Here is a 16,919-nt window from a genome sequence, read left to right as displayed (position 1 = left end):
AGTGTGATTGTGAATATGAGTGGGAGTAGGAGTGTGAGTGTGACTGAGTATGGGTGGGAGTGTGAATGCGGGTGGGGGTATGAACATGAGTGTGAGTGCAACTGTGAACATGAGTGTGAGTGACTGAATATGAGTGATTGTGAGTGTGACTGAATACAAGTGTGAGTGCGATTGAATATGAGGGAGTGTGAACAGGAGTGTGAGTGTGACTGAAAATGAGTGTGACTGAGTGCGATTGTGGCTGTGACTGAGTACGATTGTGAGTGTGACTGCGATTGTGAATATGACTGAGTGTGATTGTGTGAGACTGCGATTGTGAATGTGACTGAGTGCAATTGTGTGTGACTGAGTGTGAATGTGACTGAGTGCGATTGTGAGTGTGACTGCGATTGTGAATGTGACTGAGTGCGATTGTGAGTGTGACTGCGATTGTGAATGTGACTGAGTGCGATTGTGAGTGTGACTGCGATTGTGAATGTGACTGAGTGCGATTGTGAGTGTGACTGAGTGCGATTGAGTGTGACTGAGTGTGAATGTGACTGAGTGCGATTGTGAGTGTGACTGAGTGCGATTGTGAGTGTGACTGCGATTGTGAATGTGACTGAGTGCGATTGAGTGTGACTGTGATTGTGAATGTGACTGAGTGCGATTGTGAGTGTGACTGCGATTGTGAATGTGATTGAGTGCGATTGTGTAACTGATGCAATTGTTGATGTGACTGAGTGCGATTGTAAGTGTGACTGCGATTGTGAATATGACTGAGTGCAATTGTGCGTGACTGAGTGTGAATGTGACTGAGTGCGATTGTGAGTGTGACTGAGTGCGATTGAGTGAGACTGCGATTGTGAATGTGACTGAGTGCAATTGTGAGTGTGACTGCGATTGTGAATGTGACTGAGTGCGATTGTGAGTGTGACTGCGATTGTGAATGTGACTGTGATTGTGAGTGACTGAGTGCGATTGTGAGTGTGACTGCAATTGTGAATGTGACTGTGATTGTGAGTGACTGAGTGCGATTGTAAGTGTGACTGAGTGTGATTGTGTGTGACTGCGATTGTGAATGTGACTGAGTGCGATTGTGAGTGTGACTGAGTGTGATTGTGAATGTGACTGCGATTGTGAGTGACTGAGTGCGATTGTAAGTGTGACAGTGCGATTGTGAGTGTGACTGAGTGCAATTGTGAATGTGACTGCGATTGTGAGTGACTGAGTGCGATTGTAAGTGTGACTGAGTGCAATTGTGTGTGACTGAGTGCGATTGTAAGTGTGACTGAGTGCGATTGTGTGTGACTGAGTGCGATTGTGTGTGTGACTGAGTGCGATTGTGAGTGTGACTGAGTGCGATTGTAAGTGTGACTGAGTGCGATTGTGAATGTGACTGAGTGCGATTGTGTGTGTGACTGAGTGCGATTGTGAATGTGACTGAGTGCGATTGTAAGTGTGACTGAGTGCGATTGTGAATGTGACTGAGTGCGATTGTAAGTGTGACTGAGTGCGATTGTGAGTGTGACTGAGTGCGATTGTAAGTGTGACTGAGTGCGATTGTGAGTGTGACTGAGTGCGATTGTGAGTGTGACTGAGTGCGATTGTAAGTGTGACTGAGTGCGATTGTGAATGTGACTTAGTGCGATTGTGAATGTGACTGAGTGCGATTGTGAATGTGACTGAGTGCGATTGTGTGTGACTGAGTGCGATTGTAAGTGTGACTGAGTGCGATTGTGAATGTGACTGAGTGCGATTGTGAATGCGATTGTGTGTGACTGAGTGCGATTGTGAATGTGACTGAGTGCGATTGTAAGTGTGACTGAGTGCGATTGTAAGTGTGACTGAGTGCGATTGTGAATGTGACTGAGTGCGATTGTAAGTGTGACTGAGTGCGATTGTAAGTGTGACTGAGTGCGATTGTGAATGTGACTGAGTGCGATTGTAAGTGTGACTGAGTGCGATTGTAAGTGTGACTCAGTGCGATTGTAAGTGTGACTGAGTGCGATTCTGAATGTGACTGAGTGCGATTGTAAGTGTGACTGAGTGCGATTCTGAATGTGACTGAGTGCGATTGTAAGTGTGACTGAGTGCGATTCTGAATGTGACTGAGTGCGATTGTGAGTGTGACTGCAATTGTGTGTAACTGAGTACGAGTGCAAGTGTATGAGCGCGAGTGCACGTGAGTGTGAACGTAAGTATGAATGTGTGTATGCTTGCGTTTTTTTTATTCGTTCACGGGATGTGGGCGTCGCTGGCAAGGCCAGCATTTATTGCCCATCCCTAATTGCCCTTGAGAAGGTGGTGGTGAGCCGCCTTCTTGAACCGCTGCAGTCCGTGTGGTGACGGTTCTCCCACAGTGCTGTTAGGAAGGGAGTTCCAGGATTTTGACCCAGCGACGATGAAGGAACGACGATATATTTCCAAGTCGGGATGGTGTGTGACTTGGAGGGGAACGTGCAGGTGGTGTTGTTCCCATGTACCTGCTGCCCTTGTCCTTCTAGGTGGTAGAGGTCACGGGTTTGGGAGGTGCTGTCGAAGAAGCCTTGGCGAGTTGCTGCAGTGCATCCTGTGGATGGTACACACTGCAGCCACTGTGCGCCGGTGGTGAAGGGAGTGAATGTTTAGGGTGGTGGATGGGGTGCCAATCAAGCGGGCTGCTTTGTCCTGGATGGTGTCGAGCTTCTTGAGTGTTGTTGGAGCTGCACTCATCCAGGCAAGTGGAGAGTATTCCATCACACTCCTGACTTGTGCCTTGTAGATGGTGGAAAGGCTTTGGGGAGTCAGGAGGTGAGTCACTTGCCGCAGAATACCCAGCCTCTGACCTGCTCTCGTAGCCACAGTATTTATGGCTGGTCCAGTTAAGTTTCTGGTCAATGGTGACCCCCAGGATGTTGATGGTGGGGGATTCGGCGATGGTAATGCCATTGAATGTCAAGGGGGGGTGGTTAGACTCTCTCTTGTTGGAGATGGTCATTGCCTGGCACTTGTCTGGCGCGAATGTTACTTGCCACTTATGAGCCCAAGCATGGGTGTTGTCCAGGTCTTGCTGCATGTGGGCTCGGACTGCTTCATTATTTGAGGGGTTGTGAATGGAACTGAACACTGTGCAATCATCAGCGAACATCCCCATTTCTGACCTTATGATGGAGGGAAGGTCATTGATGAAGCAGCTGAAGATGGTTGGGCCGAGGACACTGCCCTGAAGAACTCCTGCAGCAATGCCCTGGGGCTGAGATGATTGGCCTCCAACAACCACTACCATCTTCCTTTGTGCTAGGTATGACTCCAGCCACTGGAGAGTTTTCCCCCTGATTCCCATTGACTTCAATTTTCTAGGACTCCTTGGTGCCACACTCAGTCAAATGCTGCCTTAATGTCAAGGGCAGTCACTCTCACCTCACCTCTGGAATTCAGCTCTTTTGTCCATGTTTGGACCAAGGCTGTAATGAGGTCTGGAGCCGAGTGGTCCTGGCGGAACCCAAACTGAGCATCGGTGATTGGTGAGTAAGTGTCGCTTGATAGCACTGTCGATGACACCTTCCATCACTTTGTTGATGATTGAGAGTAGACTGATGGGGTGGTAATTGGCCGGATTGGATTTGTCCTGCTTTTTGTGGACAGGACATACCTGGGCAATTTTCCACATTGTCGGGTAGATGCCAGTGTTGTAGCTGCCCTGTGCACGTGTGTGCGAGTGTGTGATGTAGAGTTGTTGATCCCAGTGTGTGTGTGTGTCAGTAGCTCTAGGTTTCCTTCACATTACCGTTCTGGGTGAAGGGACTGTTGGATCTTCGGCCGAAACCGTTGACGGTCCCCTGGGAGAAACTTCGAGGAAATTCCCAACGTAAGATATATTGGTGGGTTCCTATTGCTCGGTAATGTGTCTGACTCATGCAGAACGCCCATCACCACACTTAACAGTGTCCAACTGGAGCTATTGAGAAATCTAGAGGTAAAGAGCCCATTACCTCACTCACTCACTACATCCCACAGCAGTGCACCTCTGATTAATTATTCTTTGTAGTGCGGTTGGTGTCAGCCATGGCTCAGTGGGTAGTGCTCTCACCTCTGAGTTCAAGAAGGTTCAAGCCCCATTTCAGAGACTAAGCACAAAATCTAGGTCGACAGTCCAGTGCAGTACTGAAGGAGTGCTACACAGTCAGAGGTGTTATTTTTCAGATGAAACATTAAACCATCTCAACCTGCCCTTTCAGGTGGGTTTAAAAGATCCCATGGTATTATTTTGAAGAGCAGGGGAGTTCTCCCCAGTGACCTGGCCAATATTTATCCCTCAACCAATTTCACTAAAAACATTGGTTATCCGATCATTTATCCCATTGCTGTTTGTGGGATCTTGCTGTGCGCAAATAGGCTGCCGTGTTTCCTACATTACAACAGTGACTACACCTCAAAACACTTGATTGGCTGTAAAGCGCTTTGAGACGTCCTGAGGTCATGAAAGTCCTTCCTCTCTCCTCTCTTTCACGGTCGCCTGTATCTACACATGCGACAACCAATTGCACACTGCGAAGTCCCAAAACAGCAATGCAATTAATGGCCAGTGTCTCTGTTATCGGTTTTGTTACTGATTGAGGGAAGAACTTTGGCTTGGACACTGGGAGAACGTGCAAGGCCTTTTATATCCACCTAAAGAGACAACTTCCATTTACACAGAGGCTTTCACAACCTAAGGACGTCCCAAAGAGTTTGATAGGAGTTTGAACAATTCCGGGACCATAAGATGTCAGAATAGAAACAAATATTTAGCAGGCTTGGAGCATCATGATAGAGAGTGATAATAATTTAGTGCTGAGAATTAAGGGTAAAGGGTTATGGATGCAGAGGCCTATTGATTGATGCAGCTCGAAACAGTATAAATGAGGTGAGATTTCATGGCAACATCTTCATAGAATCATAGAATGATATAGAAGGAGGCCATTCGGCCCATCGTGCCTGTGCCGGCTCTTTGAAAGAGCTATCCAATTAGTCCCACTCCCCTGCTCACAATCTCTGGGTTGCTTAGTCCAGTACCATAACCACTAGGCTCCCTGAGCCTGCACTAGGGGGGCCTAGTTACATGAAAAAGAAAAAAAAGAAAAGCAAGACTTGCATTTATATAACGCCTTTCATAACCTCATGACGTCCCAAAACGCTTTACAGCCAATGAAGTACTTTTGAAGTGTAGTCACTGTTGTAATGTAGGAAACGTGGCTACTAATTTGCGCACAGCAAGATCGCACAAACAGCCATGTGATAATCACCAGATAATCTGTTTTTTTAAGATAGAATCATAGAATCACAGAAGGTTACGGCACAGAAAGAGGCCATTCGGCCCATCGTGTCGGTGCCGGCCGAAAAAGAGCCATCCAGCTTAATCCCACTTTCCAGCTATTGGTCCGTAGTCCTGTAGGTCACGGCACTTCAGGTGCACATCCAGGTACTTTTTAAATGAGTTGAGGGTTTCTGCCTCTACCACCCTCTCAGGCAGTGGGTTCCAAACCCCCACCACCCTTAGGGTGAAAAAAATTTCTGCTCAGTTCCCTTCTAATCCTTCTACCAATCACTTTAAATCTACTGACTCCCCTCACTGACCCCTCTGCTAAGGGAAATAGGTCCTCCCTATCCACTCTATCTAGTCCGGTCATAATTTTATATACCTCAATTAAATCTCCCCTCAGCCTCCTTTGTTCCAAAGAGAACAACCCCAGCCTATCCAATCTTTTCTCATAGCTAAAATTCTCCAGCCCTGGCAAATGATGTTCGTTAAGGGACAAATATTGGCCCCAGGGAGAACTGCTCTTTTTAGAATAGTGCCATGGGATCTTTTACATCCACCTGAGAGGGCGGACAGGGGCCTTGGTTTAATGTCTCACCCTGAATGATGGCAAACTCCTACAGTGCAGAGCTCTCCCAGCGCTGCACTGGAGCTTCAGCCTGGAACTTTGTGCTTTTAAGATTCTGGAGTGGGACTTGAGCCCACAACCGTTCTGACTCAGACGTAGGAGTGCTACCCCACTGAGCCACGGCGGATACCTTATGGAGGGATTGTCACCCTGTCTCTGCCACTCTGCCACCATGTCTTCCCTCACTCAGATAATTGGGAACCGATTGAGTGAATCAGGAGAGGTGGACAGCACACATGGCTCTGATTTACCTCGCTGAGTTCTGAGTGGATTTTTAATGCATCACCGTCACTCAGAGCCTCCGCACATCACTACACCTGTTTTATATGAAGCCGGGAAAAAAAAAATGTATCACAGACTTTTGACACTGTGCTAAACGAAGGATTGAAGTCAAAATATTGGAGGATCTTTGGCATTTTACACCCTTAATTCCTTACATATGCAAGTAATTTACTTCTTTTATTCCTTTGAAGCTGCAAATATGCCCATTGTGTATGTCCTAAATCCTCCCTGTCATGAAATCAAGACTCCTATGAAACAACAAAATCCCACGCCCCTGCTCTCACCAGCCTCCGCTGGTTCCCTGTCCTTCCTCGAAGTAAAGGGAATTAGGGGTTACGGGGAGCGGGCAGGAAATTGGACATGAATTTCGATTTGAGGTTAGGATCAGATCAGCCATGATCTTATTGAATGGCGGAGCAGGCTCGAGGGGCCGATTGGCCTACTCCTGCTCCTATTTCTTATATCGTCTCCGAAGTTCAGCTGCCGATGGGTGAGGCTGGGTAGCTTGGCCCTGGCGTGTTTACTGGTTTTAGGTCTACTGTTGGAGGGAATGGGGCTGTCCGATCCCTAGCAATGAACACAAAAACTGATAGGAAATCTTAGCATCAAACTAACTCTCACAAAAATATCAAAAAAAACATTTCTGACCATCCCTTGTGCGGCCTCAAAGGTCAAAGGGCCCCTCCCTATCTCTGTAACCTCCTCCAGCCCTACAACCCTCCGAGATCTCTGCACTCCTCCAATCCTGTGGGGTCCCGCAAGGCTCAGTACTGGGTCCCTTGCTTTTTGTGGTACATATTAATGATTTGGACTAGAATGTAGCGGTGGGGGGAGCTTGATCAAGAAGTTTGCAGATGATCCAAAAATTGGCCGTGTGGTTGATAGTGAGGAGGAAAGCTGTAGACTGCAGGAAGATATCAATGGACTGGTCAGGTGGGCAGAAAAGTGGCAAATAGAATTCAACCCAGAGAAATGTGAGGTAATGCACTTGGGGAGGGCAAACAAGGCAAGGGAATACACAATAAATGGGAGGATACTGAGAGGTGTAGAGGAAGTGAGGGACCTTGGAGTGCATGTCCACAGATCCCTGAAGGTAGCAGGACAGGTAGATAAGATGGTTAAGAAGGCATACGGGATACTTTCCTTTATTAGCCGAGGCATAGAATATAAGAGCAGGGACGTTATGCTAGCACTGTATAAAACACTGGTTTTATACAGTTCAACCACCAGCCTCCATCATGAAAGGAAACTCGGCAGGGTCCCCATTGCTGATGTCATGCATCTCAATGACCACCAAAAAAACCATAAACCAAAAAATAAATTAAACAGGCGCCTCCCTTCTGCGGCGATAATGTTCCTCTCTCTAATATCATAGCAACGTTCTTGTGACATCATGAAACAGCTGCACTGCCTTCAGAGCAGATTGGAATGCGAAGACGGGATCAAGCCATGGACCATGGACCATGTGTGGCTGCCCCAATCATGGACTGCCCCATCTCCAAACTTAAGCATAAAATCCACCCTGATACTCCAGTGCAGTATTGAGGGAGTGCTGCACTGTCAGACTTTTGGATGAGACGTTAAACCGAGGCCCCCGTCTGCCTTCTCAGGTGGACGTAAAAGGTCCCACGGCCACTATTCTAAGAAGAGCAGGGGAGTTTTCCCCGGTGTCCTGGGCCGATATTTATCCCTCAACCAACATCACTAAAAACAGGTTATCTGGTCATTATCATATTGCTGTTTGTGGGATCTTGCTGTGCATAAATTGGCTGCTGCGTTTCCAACATTACAACAGTGACTACACTTCAAAAAATTACTTAATTGGCTGTAAATCGCTTTGGGATGTCCTGAGGTCGTGAAAGGCGCTATATAAATGCAAGTTTTTTTTCCTTTAGGCTATTGGTCTTTGGTGATGAAGGGGAGGTGGGTACGGCCTAGCCATACCTTACCCTCACCTAACATCCACTACGGTCACAATAAGGGGTCAGTCATTTAAGACCGAGATGAGGAAAAATTTCTTCACTCAGAGGATTGTGAATCTTTGGAAATCTCTACCCCAGAGTGCTGTGGATGCTCAGTCGTTGAGTATATTCAGGACTGAGATCGATAGATTTTTGGACACTAAGGGACTCAAGGGATATGGGGATTGGGTGGAAAAGTGGAGTTGAGGTAGAAGATCAGCCATGATATTATTGAACGGCGGAGCAGGCTCGAGGGGCCGAATGGCCCACTCCTGCTCCTATTTCTTATGTTCCTTTGTTCTTAGGCTCTTATGTCACTGTTGGCAATGGAAAATACGTCTCATTGGTTTCTTTTCCCCCTCCCCTAGTCTACGCTCAGTAAAGCCAATTGTCACACACCCACTTCTACCAAAGCTGAGACCAGCTAGCTCTGCACTGTATGACCTACTCCTGCTCCTATTTCTTATGTTTTTATGTCCTTATGCAGCAACTCGCCAAGGTTTCTTTGACAGCACCTCCCAAACCAGCAACCTCTACCACCTAGAAGGACAAGGGCAGTAGGTGCATGGGAACAACACCACCTGCACGTTCCCCTCCAAGTCACACACCATCCCGACTTGGAAATATATCGCCGTTCCTTCATCGTCGCTGGGTCAAAATCCTGGAACTCCCTTCCTAACAGCACTGTGGGAGAACCTTCACCACACGGACTGCAGCGGTTCAAGAAGGCGGCTCACCACCACCTTCTCAAGGGCAGTTAGGGATGGGCAATAAATGCCGGCCTCGCCAGCGACGCCCACATCCCGTGAATTAATTAAGAAAAGGTTCAGTGGGCAGGCCCCCTTTTTTCTCATCAAGGGTTGCTTTTTATGTCATCTGGGTTGTTGAATTGATGACTCAATGGATGCAGGAGGCAGCGTTTGACACAACTGTTGATCTGCTGCTGGCATTTAACGCACCACCTGATTCCAATGATGTAAGTGCGAGGTCTCCTACAATCCATAGACTAGAGCTTCACCTGCATCAAGCAACTCCTCAGTTCGGTGGAAGAAGACACCGTGTGACGTCGAATGCCTATGAGTAGGGTCAGGCTGATGGTGATTTGGATCGGGACCCATCACACTCCTCTTCACTGCATTCGTTCAGATAGTGATTGGAACCTTTCTTCGCGATGAGTCACCGGGACTGCTGACTAGTGTAAAGGGTGAGTGGGTTTTACTCGCAATGTCATGTCGTGTCATTGAAAAGGTTACTTTTTGTCAGAGACTCTCAGTTGCGCTGCCCTCAGGACATCCCAGAGCGCTTCACGGTAGTGCTTTTTGAAGTGCGGTCATCGTTGTAATGTAGGCAAACGCAGCAGCCGTTTGTGCACAGCAAGATCCCACAAACAGCAGCACGACAAATGGCCAGATAATCTGTTTTGGTGACGTTGGTTGAGGGGTAAATGTTGGCCAGGACACCGGGGGATCGCCCCTGCTCTTCTCTGAAAAGGTCTTTTAAGTACACCTGAGAGGGCCTCAGTTTAATAACAACACAACTTGCATTTATATAGCACCTTTAACGTAGTAAAACGTCCCAAGGCGCTTCACGGGGGCGTAATCAGACAAAATTTGATATCTCATCCGAAAGATGGCAAGATTAACTTTACCCTGATAGCCGAATAACTAATGGGCAAGACCCTGTCTAATTAATCTCACTGACATGTTGGGGGAGATTTTGAAGTAACTGATTAACCAATGCTCTTTATGGAAGGAAACCTACCGTCCTTACCTGGTCTGGGCGTATATGTGACTCCAGTCCCACACCAACGTGGTTGAGTCTGTTCCTAATGCCCCTTTGTTACTGCATATGTCCCCCATGCCCATATGTGCCATTGCAAACAATTTGGCAGCTTTTCCGTCCCCGTCACAATTTCCCCTTTAATGGTGAGCTGCTGCAACCCTTTAACAGCTGCTCACTCGCAATTCCCAGCTAAATATGTTGTAAGCTAAGCCACCCTGCAGCCTAGTCAAACGAGGGGGCGGAACTTATCCTGGAGAATTGGGTGCAGACTATCCCTCCCCCACCCATCCGCCCACGCACAGCCTCCAAATTTGTGCTCGTTGAAATTTCAGTCCTCTGCCAGTGTTTTTTCCCACCGCACGAGCCAGATAGTGGGAAGGAGGAGAGGAGTTCCACGGTCACAAGATTCTGGGAAGGAATGAGTTGGAGTATCAGACGGCGCCGAGAAGTCTTGATTGCGACACAGTGAGGAGGCATCGAGAACACTAGCTCATTGCATAAGACCTCATGACTCTTCCCACCCCCAGTCAATCCTGAGAGCAGCAATTAACAATGGCCCGTGTGCAGGTAGTCTGGAGAAGGCGTTTGTGGGATTAGAAATGTCTACACTGAACCTCGCAGCATTCGGGCTGTTGGAACCTGATCAGCTGCAAGAGAGGCCGTTTCCTGCGATCGAGTTACTGCCTGGCACAGTGCCAGCCAGCCAGCCAGCCAGCCAACCTCTGCAATACCCAAAATAAACCAGTGCTGCTGATGGTGAGTAGACGGCCGGCTTGGAACTGTGCCGTGCCGGAGCAGCAAGATCCCACGGTTGACTCTCGGCTGTGCTGGGTTGGCAGATGGGAGGTGGTACAATTGGACCCGTTGACTTGCATCTAGGGTAGGGATGTCCAATAGAAAACGCTGACTAGCCACAAGTGTGGCTACCACATGCACTAATAGTATTAGAAAACGTCTCACACTACAGGTAAACGTACTACAAGTGTGTATATTAACTTAACAAATGTCTATCACCATTCAGTAACCAAGCAAGTCACTGATGCGTGCACTCTGCTTTCCATCTTACTGTTTCACCCACAACACACAAAAAGGTCAAAGTTCACATGCATACTCTGTGCGAATATGAGTTTTGAGATCACAAATTACTCATTTTTTAAATTTACTGATCAGAAATGCAATTATCCCACATCTGGATTCTCAATTAGCCACATGTGGCTAGTGGCTGACGCATTGGATAACACTGCTCTAGAACGAGGAAAAAAAATCAGCCAGGGTACTCTTTATTACTGAGGCTGTTCCCTTAGTTGGAGATTCTCCCTGAGGACATGTTACTCATGTAGGTCCCATCGGAGGGGTGGAGGCCTGGCGGGAAGCTGGACCTCCCCTCTCCCTCCCCCTCCACCCCAAGAAGAAGATGGCATTCTTGTGGTTTTGAAAATTCCTGGATCGGCCCTCTTGTTCGGGGCGCGATTGGCTTCAAGGCTGGGGTCAGGGGTCATGGAGGAAAGGTCATGGGCAATTCCCCCTTCGCGGGTGGACAGTGGTCCTAGTTTCCAGGTGCCTGGAGCAGCTAATGCCACGGAAGTGCCCCAAGTCTCACCAGACCCTATGCAAATGAGGTGCCCTGCCACTGACCCCCCAAAATGCCAGCGGCGGAGCGGAGTGGGGGGGGGGGGTCAAGGTCAGAGGGTACAGAGGAACGCGGACCCCTGGACACAACAGCCAGGATATCAGCCAATGGAATTTCAGCAACACGGTGTGTATTTGAAGAACTTAGGGAAATTCAGCCCATCTTCATTCAGAGGCTGCTTAAAATCTGCTCCAGAATGGGGCTCCAAACAAATCATTGTACTTTTAGAATCATAGAATCAGAGAGCATAGGGGGAGGCCATTCAGCCCATCGTGCCTGTGCCAGCTCTTTCTAGGAGCTATCCAATTAGCCCCACTCCCCTGCTCTTTCCCCATAGCCATGCAAATTTTTCCTTTTCAAGTATTTATCCAATTCCCTTTTGAAAGTTACTATTGAATCTGCTTCCACCGCCCTTTCAGGCAGCGCATTCCAGATCATAACAACTCGCTGCGTAAAAAAGATTCTCCTCTTCTCCCCTCTGGTTCTTTTGCCGATTATCTTAAATCTGTATCCTCTGGTTATCGACCCTTCTGCCAGTAGAAACAGTTTCTCCTTATTTACTCTAATGCAACCTTTCATGATTTTGAACACCTCTATTAAATCTCCCCTCAACCTTCTCCGCTCTGAAGGAGAACAATCCCAGCTCCTCCAGTCTCTAACTTAACCTCATTCCTCGTACCATTCTAGCAAACCGTCTGAGGAAAGATTCCGCAGTTTTTCACCTGAGTCCTTGAAGATAAATCTTTTCTCTTTTCCCAATCTTTCTGCAGCTCTTCCGCCGAAGTTACTTTGGACGATCAGGATAATCCTGGTGGAAGTTCACCTCCGGTGGAGCTTTAAACGTAGGATCGCTGTCGTCGGAAAAGGTCATAAAAAAAAAGACAAATGGATTCTGAGTTTTTTTTCACAAGGGTATTGAATATTCAAACTCGAAAAGTTCCAATTTTTGACCCTTTCTTCACAAGTATAATTTTTTCTCATTCCTGGTACCGTTCCAGTGAATCTTCATTGTCCCCTTTCCATTGTCTCAAATATCCTTCCGAGAGTGGGGTGCCCATAAATACAAAGTCTGGAACTCTCTACCCCCCCCCCCCACCCCGAAAAGGCTGTGGATGCTGGGGGACAATTTTAGCTTTCAAGACTGAGATCGATAGATTTTTGTTGGTTTAAGAGTATCAAGGGTTATGGAGCAAAGGCGAGAAGACCGAAGCCATTGTCTTCGGTCCCCGCCGAAAACTCCGTTCCCTCGGCACCGACTCCATCCCTCTCCCTGGCCACTGTCTGAGGCTGAACCAGACCGTTCGCAACCTTGTCCTCCTATCTGACCCCGAGATGAGCTTCCGACCCACATATCTGCTCCATCATCAAGACCGTCTACTTCCACCTCCGTAACATCGCCCGTCCCCGCCCCGCCTCAGCTCATCTGCTGCTGAAACCCTCATCCATGCCTTTGTTACCTCTAGATTGGACTGTTCCGATGTTCCTCTGGTCGGCCTCCCATCTTCCACCCTCCATAAACTTGAACTCATCCAAAAATCTGCTGCCCGCATCCTAACTCGCACCAAGTCCTGTTCTCCCATCACCCCCTGTGCTCGCTGAGCTACATTGGCTCCCAGTCCGGGAACACCTCGATTTTAAAATTCTCATCATTGTTTTTAAATCCCTCCATGGCCTCGCCCCTCCCTATCTCTGTAACCTCCTCCAGCCCTACAACCCTCCGAGATCTCTGCCCTCCTCCAATTCTGGCCTCTTGTGCATCCCCGATTTTCATCGCTCCACCATTGGCGGCCGTGTCTTCAGCTGCCTAGGCCCTAAGCTCTGGAATTTCCCTCCTAAACCTCTCCGCCTCTCTCTCCTCCTTTAAGACGTTCCTTAAAACCTACCCCTTTGACCAAGCTTTTGGTCACCTGTCCTAATATCTCCTTATGTGGCTCGGTGTCAAATTTTGTTTGATAATCGCTCCTGTGAAGGCACTACATAAAGGCGAGTTGTTGTTGTTGTTGTTGTTGTTGTTGTTTGGGGTTGAGGTACAGATCAGCCATGACCGAATTGAGTGGTGGAACATGCTCAAGGGGCTGAATGGCCTCCTCCTGTTCCAATGTAACAGGCTCGAGGGGCTGAATGGCCTCCTCCTGTTCCAATGTAACAGGCTCGAGGGGCTGAATGGCCTCCTCCTGTTCCTATGTAACAGGCTCGAGGGGCTGAATGGCCTCCTCCTATTCCTATGTAACAGGCTCGAGGGGCTGAATGGCCTCCTCCTGTTCCTATGTAACAGGCTCGAGGGGCTGAATGGCCGATTCCAGTTCCTATGTAACAGGCTCGAGGGGCTGAATGGCCGATTCCAGTTCCTATGTAACAGGCTCAAGGGGCTGAATGGCCGATTCCAGTTCCTATGTATTCGTAAGTCACAGTGGCAGAGTGGGAGCCGCTCTGAGGAAATTCCCTGGCCAACTTGCTCATTTATTAATTTTTCTCAAGAGGACAAGAGTTAAGAATGCGTTAAAAAGGTTGAACAGGTACTGGGGGGGGGGGGAGTGAGTTTTGGGGGGGTGGAGGTCAAGCCACTGCAGCGGAGGTGATCTGCAGGAGTCTGTAACCGGTAGGTAGGCATGTGCGGGACAGAAAGGATTAAAAGATTTGCCTGGAAGCCGCGGGAGAGCCTCTTTTTGTTTTGTTTTTTTTTGTTTTCGGGAGAGCCTCTTACACGGGACTTCCCAGCTTCCTGCAGCTCGGCTTCAAAGATAAGTCACCCAGTAGGATGTGTGGCACCTGTTAGGCCGGATTCTGATGGACAGCTGGTACCATGTTAAAAGATGGGTCACAACGGAGAATATTGCCAACAAGAAAGGGATTAGGAGTCATAATTACACTGAGGCGATGAGACTCTGCAGTGGCTCACCAGTGCTGGTGTCCCCATGGGCCGCATCCTTTTTACCTTCCTTACGTCATTTTCTCTTTTCTTTTCCTGCTTTCTCAGTCCATTTCTCTCTTCAACTTTCTTTGTTTCTTTCTCATTCTCTATTGCTATAATTTCCCTCCTCGCCAACCCCCTCCCCCCACTCCCTCTCTTCTCAGTGCCAGTTTGGCTCAGCTGGGATCACTCTTATCTCTCGGTCAAAAGGTCGTGGGGTTCAAGCCCTCCTCCAGGTCTTGACCACATAATCCAGGCTGATTCCCCAGGGCAGCACTGAGGGAGCGCTGCACTGTCGGAGGGTCAGTACTGAGGGAGCACTGCACTGTCGGAGGGCCAGTACTGAGGGAGCACTGCACTGTCGGAGGGTCGGTACTGAGGGAGGGCTGCACTGTCGGAGGGCCAGTACTGAGGGAGGGCTGCACTGTCGGAGGGGCAGCACTGAGGGAGGGCTGCACTGTCGGAGGGTCGGTACTGAGGGAGTGCTGCACTGTCGGAGGGGCAGCACTAAGGGAGTGCTGCACTGTCGGAGGGTCAGTACTGAGGGAACACTGCACTGTCGGAGGGTCGGTACTGAGGGAGTGCTGCACTGTCGGAGGGGCAGCACTGAGGGAGTGCTGCACTGTCGGAGGGGCAGTACTGAGGGAGTGCTGCACTGTCAGAGGGGCAGCACTGAGGGAGTGCTGCACAGTCGGAGGGGCAGTACTGAGGGAATGCTGCACTGTCGGAGGGGCAGTACCGAGGGAGCGCTGCACTGTCAGAGGGGCAGTATTGAGGGAGTGCAGCGCTGTCGGAGGGGCAGTACTGAGGGAGTGCTGCACTGTCGGAGGGGAAGTACCGAGGGAGTGCTGCACTGTCAGAGGGGCAGTACCGAGGGAGTGCTGCACTGTCGGAGGGGAAGTACCGAGGGAGTGCTGCACTGTCAGAGGGTCAGTACTGAGGGAGCGCCGCACTGTCGGAGGGTCAGTACTGAGGGAGCGCTGCACTGTCGGAGGGTCAGTACTGAGGGAGCGCTGTACTGTCGGAGGGTCAGTACTGAGGGAGTGCTGCACTGTCGGAGGGTCAGTACTGAGGGAGTGCTGCACTGTCGGAGGGGCAGCACTGAGGGAGTGCTGCACTGTCGGAGGGTCAGTACTGAGGGAGTGCCGCACTATCGGAGGGTCAGTACTGAGGGAGCGCTGCACTGTCGGAGGGGCAGTACTGAGGGAGTGCTGCACTGTCAGAGGGGCAGCACTGAGGGAGTGCTGCACTGTCGGAGGGTCAGTACTGAGGGAGTGCTGCACTGTCAGAGGGGCAGTACTGAGGGAGTGCTGCACTGTCGGAGGGGCAGTACTGAGGGAGTGCCGCACTGTCGGAGGGTCAGTACTGAGGGAGTGCTGCACTGTCGGAGGGTCAGTACTGAGGGAGCGCTGCACTGTCAGAGGAGCCGTCCTTCTGATGAGACGTTAAACTCAGAACCCCCCGTCTGCTTTTTCAGGTGGATGTGAAAGACCGATGAAGAAGAGAGGGGTGTTCTCCTGATGCCCTGGCCAACATTCCTCCATTGGTCAACACCACTAAAAACATTTGCCATTTTTGTTTGTGAGATTTTGCTGTGTACAAAATGGCTGCCACATTTCCTAGAAAGAAAGAAAGAACTTGCATTTCTATGGCGCCCTTCACGGCCTCAGGACGTCCCAAAGCGGTTTACAGACACTGAAGTACTTTTTGAAGTGTAGTCACTGTTGTGATGTAGAAAACGCAGCAAGCTCCCACAAACAGACACCGGGCAAAATGAGGAACCAGTTTGAGATAAAAGAAGGGAAACTGGTGTTTGGGCCATGCACATTGGAAGGGTCAAGGGCACATTGGAGAGGTGGCCAGATAAAGACCATGGTCGTCTGCCCTAGTCTGTTCAACACTGAACGGAGATCTCCATGAACATAACTGGCCAGCTCCCCAACCTTGGATGGGGCTGGGGTTGGGGGATTGAGAGACAAAATAAGGAGTGCCCCATGGAGTTTCTCATTCTCTCTTGGGTCAAAAACAAGTCTCCTGCAGGAAAATAACATCAGCACATTTACAGCACAGAAACAGGCCATTCGGCCCAACCGGCCCATGCTGGCATTTATGCTCCACACGAGCCTCCCCCCCGCCTCTACTTCATCTCACCCTATCATCATATCCTTCGATTCCTTTCTCCCTCATGTATTAATCCAGCTTCCCCTCAATTGCTTCTTCAGAAGAAATAACAACTTGCATTGCTTGACTGGCGAACTGAAGCCTTCTCCGGAGCAGCCTCGAGTGCACGGGACGTTTGTCTAGGCCTGTCCCGTCTGCTCTGTGAAGGCAATGCAGAAAAGTCAGCAATACCCACTGACCTAAAGGTGTGTCAAACCCAATGAGACTTAATCCCAATGGACACCCTACCAAGCTCAAAGTGTTGATTAAGTATGAAGTACCTTCACCACAAGGACTGCAGCGGT

The 16,919-nt window shown here is 49.3% G+C and overlaps 1 long non-coding RNA gene across 1 annotated transcript in view; it reads right to left on the bottom strand.

The window, feature by feature from the left end:
* LOC137322702 (uncharacterized) overlaps positions 1–16,689 on the bottom strand; it is a 98,682-nt gene extending 81,993 nt beyond the window's left edge. The window contains exons 1-2 of the long non-coding RNA XR_010963215.1: positions 16,606–16,689; positions 12,266–12,394 (exon numbers count right to left, since the gene is read on the bottom strand). This is a non-coding gene — a long non-coding RNA (uncharacterized lncRNA). The remainder of the gene's footprint in view (positions 1–12,265; positions 12,395–16,605) is intronic.
* Between the last annotated feature and the right edge of the window lie 230 nt (positions 16,690–16,919).

This window comes from Heptranchias perlo, chromosome 1 (genome assembly GCF_035084215.1).
Source record: "Heptranchias perlo isolate sHepPer1 chromosome 1, sHepPer1.hap1, whole genome shotgun sequence".
NCBI classification, from domain to species: domain Eukaryota; kingdom Metazoa; phylum Chordata; class Chondrichthyes; order Hexanchiformes; family Hexanchidae; genus Heptranchias; species Heptranchias perlo.
Note: the sequence above shows the minus strand (reverse complement) of the source record. Positions and strands in the feature narration are given on the sequence as shown.